This window comes from Vidua chalybeata, chromosome 11, assembly GCF_026979565.1.
Source record: "Vidua chalybeata isolate OUT-0048 chromosome 11, bVidCha1 merged haplotype, whole genome shotgun sequence".
NCBI lineage: Eukaryota > Metazoa > Chordata > Aves > Passeriformes > Viduidae > Vidua > Vidua chalybeata.
The window spans coordinates 20,377,033-20,389,313 of NC_071540.1; the positions used below are offsets into that span (position 1 = coordinate 20,377,033).

At 54.9% G+C, this 12,281-nt stretch overlaps 1 protein-coding gene across 1 annotated transcript in view; it reads right to left on the reverse strand.

Annotated features, from left to right (window-relative positions):
• The window catches only part of ANKRD11 (ankyrin repeat domain containing 11), a 131,444-nt gene extending 125,505 nt beyond the window's left edge, over window positions 1-5,939 (reverse strand). Inside the window, exon 1 of the mRNA XM_053952403.1 lies at window positions 5,832-5,939. The gene's annotated coding sequence lies outside the window, so the exon portion shown is untranslated. The remainder of the gene's footprint in view (window positions 1-5,831) is intronic.
• Window positions 5,940-12,281: the final 6,342 nt, after the last annotated feature.

A 12,281-nucleotide genomic window follows, 5' to 3' on the forward strand; every position in this document is an offset into this window, starting at 1 on the left:
GTGTTGGATGGACACAGGACCAAAGAGACCATGTTGGATGGACACAGGACCAAACAGACCACGTTGGATGGACGCAGGACCACAGAGACCGTGTTGGATGGACACAGGACCAAACAGACCATGTTGGATGGACACAGGACCAAACAGACCATGTTGGATGGACACAGGACCACAGAGACCGTGTTGGATGGACACAGGACCAAACAGACCGTGTTGGATGGACACAGGACCACAGAGACCGTGTTGGATGGACACAGGACCACAGAGACCGTGTTGGATGGACACAGGACCACAGAGACCGTGTTGGATGGACACAGGACCAACAGACCATGTTGGATGGACACAGGACCAAAGAGACCATGTGGGATGGACACAGGACCAAACAGACCACGTTGGATGGACACAGGACCAAACAGACCATGTTGGATGGACACAGGACCAAACAGACCATGTTGGATGGACACAGGACCAAACAGACCATGTTGGATGGACACAGGACCACAGAGACCGTGTTGGATGGACACAGGACCAAACAGACCGTGTTGGATGGACACAGGACCAAACAGACCGTGTTGGATGGACACAGGACCAAACAGACCATGTTGGATGGACACAGGACCACAGAGACCATGTTGGATGGACAGAGGACCAAAGAGACCATGTTGGATGGACACAGGACCACAGAGACCATGTTGGATGGACACAGGACCACGAAGACCCAACTGGACAGACAGAGAACCGAACCAATCACGTTGGATGGACACAGGACCACAAAGGTCCCACTGGGTGGACACAAGACCATGTAGGTGATGTAGGATGGACACAAGATCATTTAAATCACGTTGGATGGACACAGGACCATGTAGGTCCCAGTGGATGAACACTGGACCACACAGAAGACCACCTCTTCCCCCACAGAGGAGGGAAAGAGCTGCTCACCAGAGAAAACACCCCTCCTACCCTCCATAACCCCCGTGGACATCAAGCCTGCAGCCACACTCATTTCACACTCCCAAAATTAACCATCACACATCACCCTGCCTCACTGTCCTAGTTTGATGATCTGATCATTTCACTGCATCCTGCAGCTTGAAGAAAACATTAGAATCAAGACAAAGAATTCTGGAGCCCAAAATACCTGATATAATTAACTGCACCTTCTAATATGATTATTTCCTTTCCTGACCCCAATTATTCCTCCAGTTTATTAAAGAAAACTCAAACACAGAGCAACGTTAACACCCAAAGAGTCACATAAACAGAAAAAAAGTCTGAGGGCACCATTACAAACAGACTTAATGGAACTCCAAGATTGGAAATGGATCTTGAAAGCTGTCAGATCAAAGCAAGATCTTTCTCGTGTAAGGACTGCATTACCCTCGGAGCCACAGAGCTAATACCATCTATAAAAATATTTTGCTCAAATAAGTGAAGAACAGCAGCGTTTCATCTGTCAAAAGGTGCGAGGCTTTTATGGGATTAGCCATTCCACATGCAGCATAAAAATTAGAGCAGATTTTTGAAAGCCCCCAGCTCAGCTGACAGAGACTCCACAGCCCGACGTGCACCCGCTTTCTTCACATGCGCTCCACGCCGAGCAGATTTTCCACTGTTATTAGCATTTAAGCTTCTTTTTACTTTTTTTTCCCCCCTTACTCTCGTAAAAGATTACAAATTGGCATCACCCATAAGCAGCCTCAGCTGAAGAACCACCACCCAGACTCAGAGAAATTAAGATTTTTAAATACCCAACAGTTGCCTGAGAAAACACACCAGAAAACACCAGCTCTCACACAGGAAAGCTTAAAAAGTGGAGTAGAATGTGCTCAAAACCAGCCTCCAGACCACGGGCGCTGACAGCTTCCCACCCCCCTTCCCAGCAGGATTCCAAAGGCAGCGTTTTGCCCAGATTTCAAGGCTGCACAAACCTGCTTAGGACGCTTGTGATTTGAAATAATTGCCTACACAAGCTTTCCCTTAACGTTGATGGGAGTATTTTTTATGGCCGTGCATCGGTGGCACACAAATTACGTAACACTTGGCTGAGAACCCTCCGAAAAAGCAGCTCTGTGCCGCTAATCCCTCACGCAGGAAGGAGGAAAATATTTAAAAGCTGCATACAAATCATTCCTGTGAGTGTCGTGCAGACTGGTTTAAATTAGATGGGGTAAAAATATATGCGAGCTGATCACGAAACACTGGAATCTTTGCTATGGAGACACCGGTTCCCCTCCACAGCCTTTTACAACTGAAATACAGGGAATTCTCCCCGGCAATGGATTGAGCACACAAGCACCTTTACTAGAGCTCATCAAGGAAATACGAGGAGAATAACAACCCCCATGTAAATATTTTCCAGTATTATTTGCTTTGCTGTACTGAAAAGCAGCAGTACCTGCCACTACTTGCTCTGGGTCTACCACCATTAAATCTTAATATCCAGGAAGAATTTCAATCCGTATGGCAACTGCTGAGCCTGAAATTCAGGTACAGGGCAGGAAGAGGGGCAGACCTCCTCAGAAAGCCGTCACTCCATAATTTTACAAAATGTAATTAACCAGCTCCGGCCCTGTGCCTTTCCTTCCCTAGGAGAAGGATTTCTTCACCGAGCAATTAGCCTGTCCCAGTTAAGACTCAAGTCACCATACAACATATTTTCCCCAAAACAAAGCCACATGCGCTATTTTAAAAAAATATTGCCATTTCCTCACAGCCACTTAAATCTCTTCCCAGCTTTTGGCTTCGTCACTGCCTGGATCTAAAACTCACTGAAACCAACCCACCACTGTGGGAGCCGCTAAAACCCCGGGTTTATTCCCACACTGGAGACACTTCATCATTCCAGAGCACTGCCTCCTTTTAATGTATAGAAAAGCTGGAGGTAAGGGAGAAAAAACCTCTTAGTACTTCAAACACATGTCCAAAAGCCACAACATAAAGACAAAGAGGACAGATTAAACGCTGTAAAGACACACTCGTCGGGAACCTTCCTTTGAAGTGTCTGCAGGAAACACTGTCATCACGCAGCCATGTTACAATTACACAGTTAAAATAATCAGCACCAGTTGTAAGTAGCCCATCTGGTTCCCTGGAAAGGGAACACTGCTGGTACAGTATTGATTAACACGACGAGTCTCACTGACCCCAGAGAAATGCATTTGTCTGCTCTGCTGAGCAGCGGAAGAACGCGGCACGACGCCGCGCTACGCTTGGCTTTGTTCACAAGCATTTCGGGGGACTTAGTCCATTAAAACACGAGTGGAAAATAAAATAATCTTATCAGGTTGCCTACCACACACGAAGGAAGAAATTAAGCCAAAGGGTTTTTGCTCTGGGGCTTTTTTTTTTAACATTTCCTCCCCCATCCAAACCCAGCCCTCAAACTGGACAATCTGCAGGTTTAAGTCTGAGAAAACGCTGTTGCAACATCATAAAAACAAAAAGCTGCCCATGGAGAAAAAAAAAAAAAGAATCAGCTCACTCCTGAACCATGCTTTTTTATGTAATGGAGAAGCAGACAAGAGTTCATTTCTAAAAGCAGAAGCAGAACTGAACAGCAGAACCAAGTGTGGAACACGAAAGCACAACATCTCCAGTTTCCAGCCAGCGCCGACATGGCCGGGGCTCCTCGGTCACTATTTACACCAGGAATAAAGCCCTGGGAACCGAGGGCTCGCCGTGCTTTCCAAGCCCAGCACGGGCAAGCTGGCTTTGGCTGCGAGTCTGGCAAACCGAGCCCCAGCAGTGACTCAGACAGCCCGGGGGGGTGACACAAGCCCCGGCTCGCCGGACGGGTTCACAGCAAAGCCCCTTCTCCGGGCGGGATGTGCCCCGGCAGGCCCGGTGGCTCCCGCAGCACCGGCGAGCTCTCTCCCGGAGCGCTGCTGCGTGCCAAGCGCCGGGCTCCGCGAGCCCCGGGCAGCCCGAGGCAGCGCGGACTGCGAGCCCCGGGCGGGCTCGCCCGGAGCCCCTCCGAGCTCGCCCACACGGGCACGGACCATCCCTGCCCTGCCGAGCGCTTCCCACCGAGGGAAGACGGGTCACGGAGCTCTGGAACCGAACGCCAGAGTTTCCCCCCGCCACGGCACGTTCCAAACCCCTCCACAGCCATCTCGGACTGCTCCAACCTGGAATCTGCCAGAAAACCCAGCCTGTGAAAACGCCAACTTTTCCCGTTTTTAAGCTAATCGAGTTAAATATTGAGCTCTTGGTAGGGCACACACAAAGAATGTGTCGATGCTGTTGGGAAACATGTGAGAGTTAATCTCCTTTTCCCTCTCCATGACTCCATGGAGTGGTTTTCCCCCCCACAGAAAAAGGAAATAATTGGAGTCATTATATAAAAATGTTCCATTTTATGAACAAAACAAAGAAAGGAGAAATACACTGAACTCCAAGTTCCTTACATTTATATAAATTTCATGAAAGCACACAGCCACTACAAGGCAGCACAGATGTTTTCACCTAAAAATCTCTGCCTAGAGAGAGGGCAAAAACGATGCGTGCACCCCCATTTCAGAAGCCATCTCAAGAGGGAATTTTGCTTCAAGGGCTGCCTGGAATGCGCTCTCTGCCTATAGAGCCGTGTCCCCAGCGGTGAGAGAGCACTCTGTGTACAAAACCAGGAGGGGGGAGGAACCCTTTCCTGCAACTGGATATCAAAACAGATCCCCAAGCCCGGAGGAGAAGCCAAGCCGTAAACACGCGGCCCCTGTGCCTCAATGAAGGGCCCGTTCTGAGCCGCACACCCCGGACAGCTGCTCCCTCTGGGAAAGGGCAGAGGGCACCGAGGGCTCGGCTCATCCCAGCTCCCTCCGAGGTCATTTGCCTTTCTAAACACGAATCCATCCCCGGCCTGGGGGAGGCTCGTCCTGGGCTGCAGCTGTTTGGGCTTTTTTTTTTTTTTTTTTCTTCCCTCCCCTCTCTTCCTTTCTGCTAAGGGGCAAAGGTGTCGAGCAGCCCCTCCCCGGCACACAAAGGCTCCTCGGAGGACAGAAACACGGAGCGATTTAAAGATTAAACCGGGGAAATAAATAAAAGCCGCGGGGCTGGGGCCGGCTGGGCTCGGTGCGGCCCCGGCCCTGCGCACACACGGGCAGGGCTAACGCCTACCCGGGGATGATGAAATGGGAAACGGAAATTACCATTTCAGACAACTTTTGGTATTGTTCCTCCCAGCGCAGCGCTCACCCCAAAACGCATTTACCCCCCCACCCCCTCCCCGCGAAAAAAAAAAAAAACATCCCCACCCCAAAAAAACGGGGTCTGGAGGCCGTGGAGGTTGGGGGTGCCGGGCTGCGGGCTCGACACGGAGCTCCGAGTTCCTCCCACGGCTCCCCACGAGCCTGCGCACCCCAAAACACCGAGCAGCCCCCCCGGGCTCTCTCTGCGGCCCCTCCGAACCACCACCCCCACACCATCCTCCTCCTCCTCCTCCTCTCGGCAGCCCCTCCCCACCCGCTGCGACCCCCGGTTGCCCCCCCCCGGGCAGCCCCCGAACAGCCCCTCACCTCCATCGCCGCCACCCCCCTCCCCTCCAAAACCCCGACGTCCTCTTCCCACCCGCGCTGCGGCGCTCTCCTCGCCTCGAGCCGACCCCGCGCCGCCCCCACCCCGCACCGGGTCCCACCGCCTGCCGCCGCCGGTGCCCCCCGTCCAACCCCCACCCCGTCCCGGTGCCCCCCCTTCGACCTCGGCCCCCCCGCCCCCGCTCCAGGTGCCTCTCCCGGTGCCCCCCCCAACAAGGCCGCGCAGCCCCTCTCTCCGGGACCCCCGCTGTCCCCCGCCCCTTGTCTCCAGCGCCCCGGTGCCCCCCCCCCCCCGGCGCTTACCGGTGCTCGGCGCTCAGCGGGCCAAGGGCAGCCCCGCGGCGGAGCGAGGCCTGCGGCTCGGCCGGCCCCGCCGCATAGAGGGGGTGGGGGGCTGCGGGGGGGGTTGCGGGGCGGTTTTGGGGGGTGCGGGGGTCCCGGGCTCCGGCCCTAGCGCGGGGGGCGCGCGCCGTGGCGGCTCCGGGCCGCGCGCTCCATCCCCCGCGCGCCGCTGAGACGCCGCCGCTCATTGGCCCGATGAGACGGCGCCGCTGATTGGCCGGCGCGGCGGTCCGGGGTAAGGAGGGGGAGGAGCCACAACGTTCCCCCCTCCCCCCTCCCCCTTTCCTCGGCGGCGCGCGGGGGCTGACGGGAGCGCGGCGGCGCGCGACGTGTCCCGGCGGCGCCGCCGCCCATTGGCTGCGCGCGCGCGCCGGGCGGCGCTTCCGGGGCGGGGCCTGCGGGGGGCGGGAGGGGCCGGGGACCCCCCGCGAGCGTGGCCAGAACCGGGAGCGAGACCGGAACCGGAACCGGCACCGGAACCGGCCCGCAGGGACGTGCCGAGCTCCGGGACCGGGACAGCCCCCCCCAGGGACCTGCGGGCTGAGCTAAGCCCCTGCAGCGGGCCCGCCGCGCTGCCCCGGCATTGCCGGATCACCGGAACGGGCACTCCCCGGTTGGCAGTGGCACCGGGCGGTGGTCGGTGCTGCCGGTGTTGGCTACTTGGGGCACCGGCGTGCCCGAAAATCGGTGTTGGGACAAGGCGCCGGTTTGGGAGACGCGCCGGGGGCTGCCGGGGTAGCCCCGGCTCCTGGGGGTTCCGCCGCTGTGCCTGCGCCGCACGGACACAGCGCTCCGGTGCCGTTCCTCCGTCACATCCTCGTGAGAGCCCCCGGTTCGGCACAGTGAGGGGGGGACAGTGACAGGGCTGCCCCGGGGGGATCCCCCTGCAGGGCACGGGGACAGGCTGGGACAGCTGCTCTGCAAGTGCCGATCACACACCACCAAAATGCTTTTGTGCAGTTTTGATGTGCAGGGTGGTGCCTCCTAAAAAAAAAAAAACAAAAACGTTCTAAGCATCTCCTAAACAGGTCATTCCCGCTGGATAATGTCGGTCGTTTCTTCATCCTCCTGGAACGTTCAGGGAATGACTGGACTGGACACTGGCACTGCTCTGCTCTGGGTGACAAGGTGGTGATTGATGGCAGGCTGGGATCCACTGGTCGCAGGTGGAGACTGGGCAGGAATTGTTCCCTGTGAGGGTGCTGAGGCTCTGGCACAGGCGCCCAGAGCAGCTGGGGCTGCCCCTGGATCCCTGGCAGTGCCCAAGGCCAGGCTGGACAGGGCTGGGAGCAGCCTGGGATGGTGGAAGGTGTCCCTGCCATGGCAGGGGTGAGAAGCGATGAACTTTGAGGTTCTCCCAGCCCAAACCGATCCCCTGTTGTGCTGGGTCTGTACTTTGTGCCACACCTGCTGCCCCAGCCCCTCTGTGTCACCGAGGCAGCCGAATTCCAGGGAGGAATCCCGTCCATGGAGCAGGTCCCAGCCCTGGTGTGGGTGGCAGAGCTGTGTCACCACGTGTTGGTTTGGAAACCTGGAGGCAGCAGCTCTGCCCATGACCTCATCTGGAGTACTCCTGGCTTTTAACCCCCCTGTGCCAGGAGCAGGGCTGTACCCAGGATATCTTTTGGCATGTGCAGGGCCACTCGGGGTCACACACTTGGCAGCCTGAGGGACGGTTCTCATGTGCTGGGGGTGCCACAGGCCCCCAGGAAGAGAAATCCCCGTGCTGGGCTCAGCAGGAAGGAGTGGCTCAGGAGCACGTGTCCAGCTCTGCTGTTAAATAACAGCTGGAGAGAGGTTTATTCTGAGCCTGTTAAGCTGGTCCTGTGCTCCACTTAGGCTTAGTCTTTTTATCTCTAGCCATCATCTTCCCCTGTAAGACCTGCTAAACCAGTGAAAAGAAAGGGGTTGGGGTTTTTTTGGCTTCCTTTCCATTAAGCTTCTTGTCACAGCTCCCTGCAAACGCTGCAGGTGAGTGTTGGCCTCTGAGCAGAGGAGAGGGGAAATACATGTTTTCATTTCCTAAATATAGTTGTCTGTAACTGCTTTCTTGACAACCTTGAATGTCATCCAGGTCAGAGATCCAGTGCTGGGGAGGAAGTTAAACCCTTTCTGTGTCACCCTGACCTTTTTCTGTTTGAACACAACAGCCTGGTTCAGGGAGGAACTTTCAAGTACTTAGAGAAGGAAAGCTGACAGCAGGAATGGGAGGATTATTTCCTTGGGGGCTGTTCTGCTGGTTTTCTGGGTGAGACTTGTGTGATGGGGATGTTTAACCTGCCTGAGCTGGCTTTTGCTCCTTAATTGCAATACTTGAGACACAAAAAAAAAAAAAAAAATTACAGTCAATTGTTGAGCACCTTTGTCCTTTGATAAAGGTTGTAAGCTCTTAAATCCTAAAATAAAACAAATACCCTGGTGCTGAGGAGGAAAGAGAACATTGTGTAAGGGCAGGGAAATTAGGCCACTTGGGGAATGTGCTTTCAGGCCTATTTCTGTCTGTCCCAGCGAGCTAAAAGGACACTGACTTTGGGGACAGAGCTCCTGACCCTCCACTCCTTGCTCTGGCACTGCTCCCTGGCTCACTCTGCAGATGGCACCTGTGTCAGCCCCTCACCTGCTCCAGCAACCTGTGGGTGACCAAACTCGCCTCAATCCTTCAGCAGCTGTGTTGTGAGGGAAGGAACCACCATGACAATCCCGAAGTCAAAAATTCCTGGGCTGTGCTAGTGTGGGTGCAGTTCCCTGCTGATTCAGCTCCTCACAGGATGGAGGAATGGGAATCTGTCTTTAATAGATGAAACAAGGTGTGATTTATGGCTGGTAAACCCTGAGTGACCGGTCAGGTGCCAACATCACAGAGGCCAAGAGAATAAAACTTTAGAAGAGCTTTGATTAGGAAAACCTTTCCTTTAAGCTTGGCTCATGTTTTAATTAATGTCATCTATTAACATTTTGAAGAGAAATGGGTTTGGCAAACCAAGCAGCCATTTGGGAAGGCAGTGAGGAGTACAGCTGCTGTACTGCAGCAGGAACCTCCCTGGCTCTGTACACACTCAGTTTTACTAAATAAAGCTACTTTCAACCATCCTTGTATTTCTCTGCTGTTGTTGTTAAGGACACTCAAGCTGTTCCACCTTGATACCATAAAGAAATAAAAGCGTGCGTTTTCACCTTCTTTATAGTGTGGTGGCTGCTCTGAGCTCTATGAGATGTAATTAAGGTTAAGTTCATGGAACAGCTCTCTCATATTCAAATCTGCATTGTTTTGAAGGTCTAACTCCTTGGCACATCTTGTTTGCCCTGAAATCTGTGTGTTTTGAAGGTTTAACTCCTTGGTGCAGCCCACTGTGCACCCATTTGAGTCCCAGTGAAGCACCAGGACTGGGATCAGGAGAGGCAGAGCCCACAGCCCAGGAGCTGATGTAGCTCCTGTGCCTCCACAGCAGCAGCATTTCTGGATCCCTCAAAGCTGGGAGCTGCTGTTGTGGTGGATAAAGTCTGTTTGCAAGGCTCCCTGCAGGATTTACTTACGCCTGTGTGAAGAGTGGCTCGTGGAGCTTTGTTCCTGGTGCATCCGCAGAGGATGGATTTGGGGGGAAGTGCTCTCCTGCTGCTGGGTAAACGCCTGGTATTGATGTTCCAGGTGTGAACTCATGACAGCCCGGCTCTAATTACTGTTTTTATCATTCCTAATGACAGGCTTTAGGTTTCCAGGCTGCTTATGGATTTCAGGGGTGTGGAGTGACAGTTGCTCACTCGGAGCTTAGTGACCTCCTCTGGTCTGTGGGCTTTGGAGATGGCTTCAGCCACCTCCCGCACACAGATGGATTCCAGGGCCTCTCCCAGCCCCGCTCACTCCAGCAGCTCTCCGGGGAGTGCACTCCCGCAGAGTCATCTGCTCTGAGTCACAAACAGCCATTTCCCTCCCCCTGCTCTGCCCCTTCCCCCTGTCACTCTCTGAGTGTTGCTCCCTCTTCCCCGTGTTAGCTTTTCCGGCGGTCTCTAAGCCCCGGCTGGCAGACGGAGCGGTGGCTGCCGTGGGGTGGCCGAGTCCCCATGATCCCCTGCCTCCAGCCATCTGCCACCTGCCTGTCTTACACTCGCAGGGCTTCAGAGGTGACCCGAAGATAGATTTGTACCCCAGTGCTGTGCCCCAGGCTCGCCCTGGGGCTGGGGAGGCTCTGTGCCCCAGGGAGGAGCAGTGTCGGTGCCATGCTCACCTCTGCCACAGAACTGGAACTCACTGTGATCCCATGGAACTCACCGTGATCCCATGGAACTCACCGTGATCCCATGGAACTCACTGTGATCCCATGGAACTCACCGTGATCCCAAGCTGTTCCTGGAGGAGTGAATAGGTGTGATGGGTTTGGACTGGCTCGTGGAAAAAAGCTGAGCAGCTCTTTCCTGGTGAGGAGTTTTACCGTGCTTGAGGGAAAACCATGTGGTCTTTTTAAGCACATCCTTTCTTGCTGAAAACCCTAAGGTTTTCCTGAGCTCTTGGCCTTGCTGTGCTGAAGGGGAGCATCTATCCCTTGGCCTTGATTTGTCATCTGCCAAGAAGTAATCAAAAAAAATCCCATCTCGTGCACGACAGAGCTGCACAGTGCTGGGGGATGCCGAGACACTCGGGGCCCTCGGAGCTGGGTGGTTTGTCCTGCCAGAGCAAAGTCCTGGCTTAGCTGCTGGAGGGAAGTTTCATCCTGTCAGAGGTCTGAATTTACCTCCCAGCAGCTTCAGCTCTGCATGTAATCCTTTGATTCATTGATGAGAGGCCTGTGGATGGCGCAGTGGGCACCTGATTCCAGGTATCCATTTACCCCACTGGCAAGGTGCTGTGTGGAAATGAGGCAGGGAGAAGCTGGGGGGGCTGAGGAACTTCCCGAGCCTCAGAGGGCAGGAGTGTCTTACAGGGAGCATGGAAACAGGAGAGGTGAGTTCTCAGACAGAGCAGAGCTGTGTTTCCCATGGAAATTGACTTCTCTTGGCCTGAAAAGATGTGGCTGCTAATGCTGCTTCCTGCTCCTAACCTGCTCAGGAGATAAAGCAGGGATTTCAGCCTCCAATCCAGCACCTTTCCCCGGTAGTAAATAGACGTGGCATTACTGGGTGATGTCATGGCTGGAGCACATCCCAGCAAGGCCAAGCCTGGATCAGGTTATATCTGTCCTCTCAGGATATTGGCTTACTCCCAAAGGAGCATATTGCCAGTCCAAGGGCAGTGACTGAAGCCACCTTTCCCAAGGTCACCTCTTGCAGGCATGGAGGGGACAGCCTGAGCTGCCCATGCAGGGCAGAACCTCCTGACTCTCCCTCCTGGCACCACTTTGTATTGGCAGCAGCGAGGCAAAGACCCCCCCAGCCCTCCTTCATGGTGTCATGGAATGGTTTGGGTGGAAAGGGACCTTAAAGGCCACCCCTGCCATAGCAGGGACACCTTGCACTGTCCCAGGCTGCCCCAAGCCCTGTCCAACCTGGCCTGGGACACTTCCAGGGATCCAGGGGCAGCCCCAGCTGCTCTGTCCAGCCTTCCTGGTGCTCTGTCATCTGCTTGCTTCTGAAGCACAGTGTGAGAAAAGGGATAGAAACTGTGTCAACGCCAGCTCTGTGATGTGTCTGCAAATTACCAGGACTCCCAGTTCAGCACAGCTTGGTCACATCCAGGCCTGGATCTTCCAGCTGGGAGTCAGTGCAGCCTCCCTGGGCGTTCCACGTGGGATCTGTGGGTGGAGGTGCCCCCAGCTGCCACATCTCCTCTGAACAGCCCTTATGTATCAATTGGCACCGATCTGTTTGTCTGTAAATTGAACTGTTTGATCCAATCAGCCTGAAAAGAGTGTGAGGGGACATTAACATGCCAGGGATGGGGCAGCCACAGCTTCTCTGGGCAACCTGTGCCAGGGCCTCGCCACCCTCAAAGTAAATACAAATTTCTATGTATTTGTTCACTCCCTTTTCCTCAGAACGCAGTTCAGTCCCTCACTCCCATCACAGACACAAAGGCTGTTTCCTACCAGAGCTCACTCCTACCTCGGGCTGTCAGAAGGGGAACCTCCCTCAGCAACAGCTGCACGGGGAGGGAGCTGCTCTCTTTCCTCTCTGCTGAAGCTAAGACTGCAGAGGTTGTTCCTTCTTTTCCCAGGCATTACAATTACATGGGATTAGGAGGGATAAAATCCCAGAGCCGGGCTGCTTGTGTGCTCACACCACCAGACTCCAGCATCAGGCCCCCCCAGTGCTGGCTGCAGCCTCCACTGCACTGACCCTGTCGCCCCTCCCAGCCGTTTGTTCTCCTGCCTAAATAATTTGGGTCCAGGCCAAGGCCGGGCCGGGCCCTGGCCACGCTGGAGAGCCCGGAGAAGGCCGGGGCTCGTGAGGAACCGTCTGTTCTATGAGACCGGGCCGAGC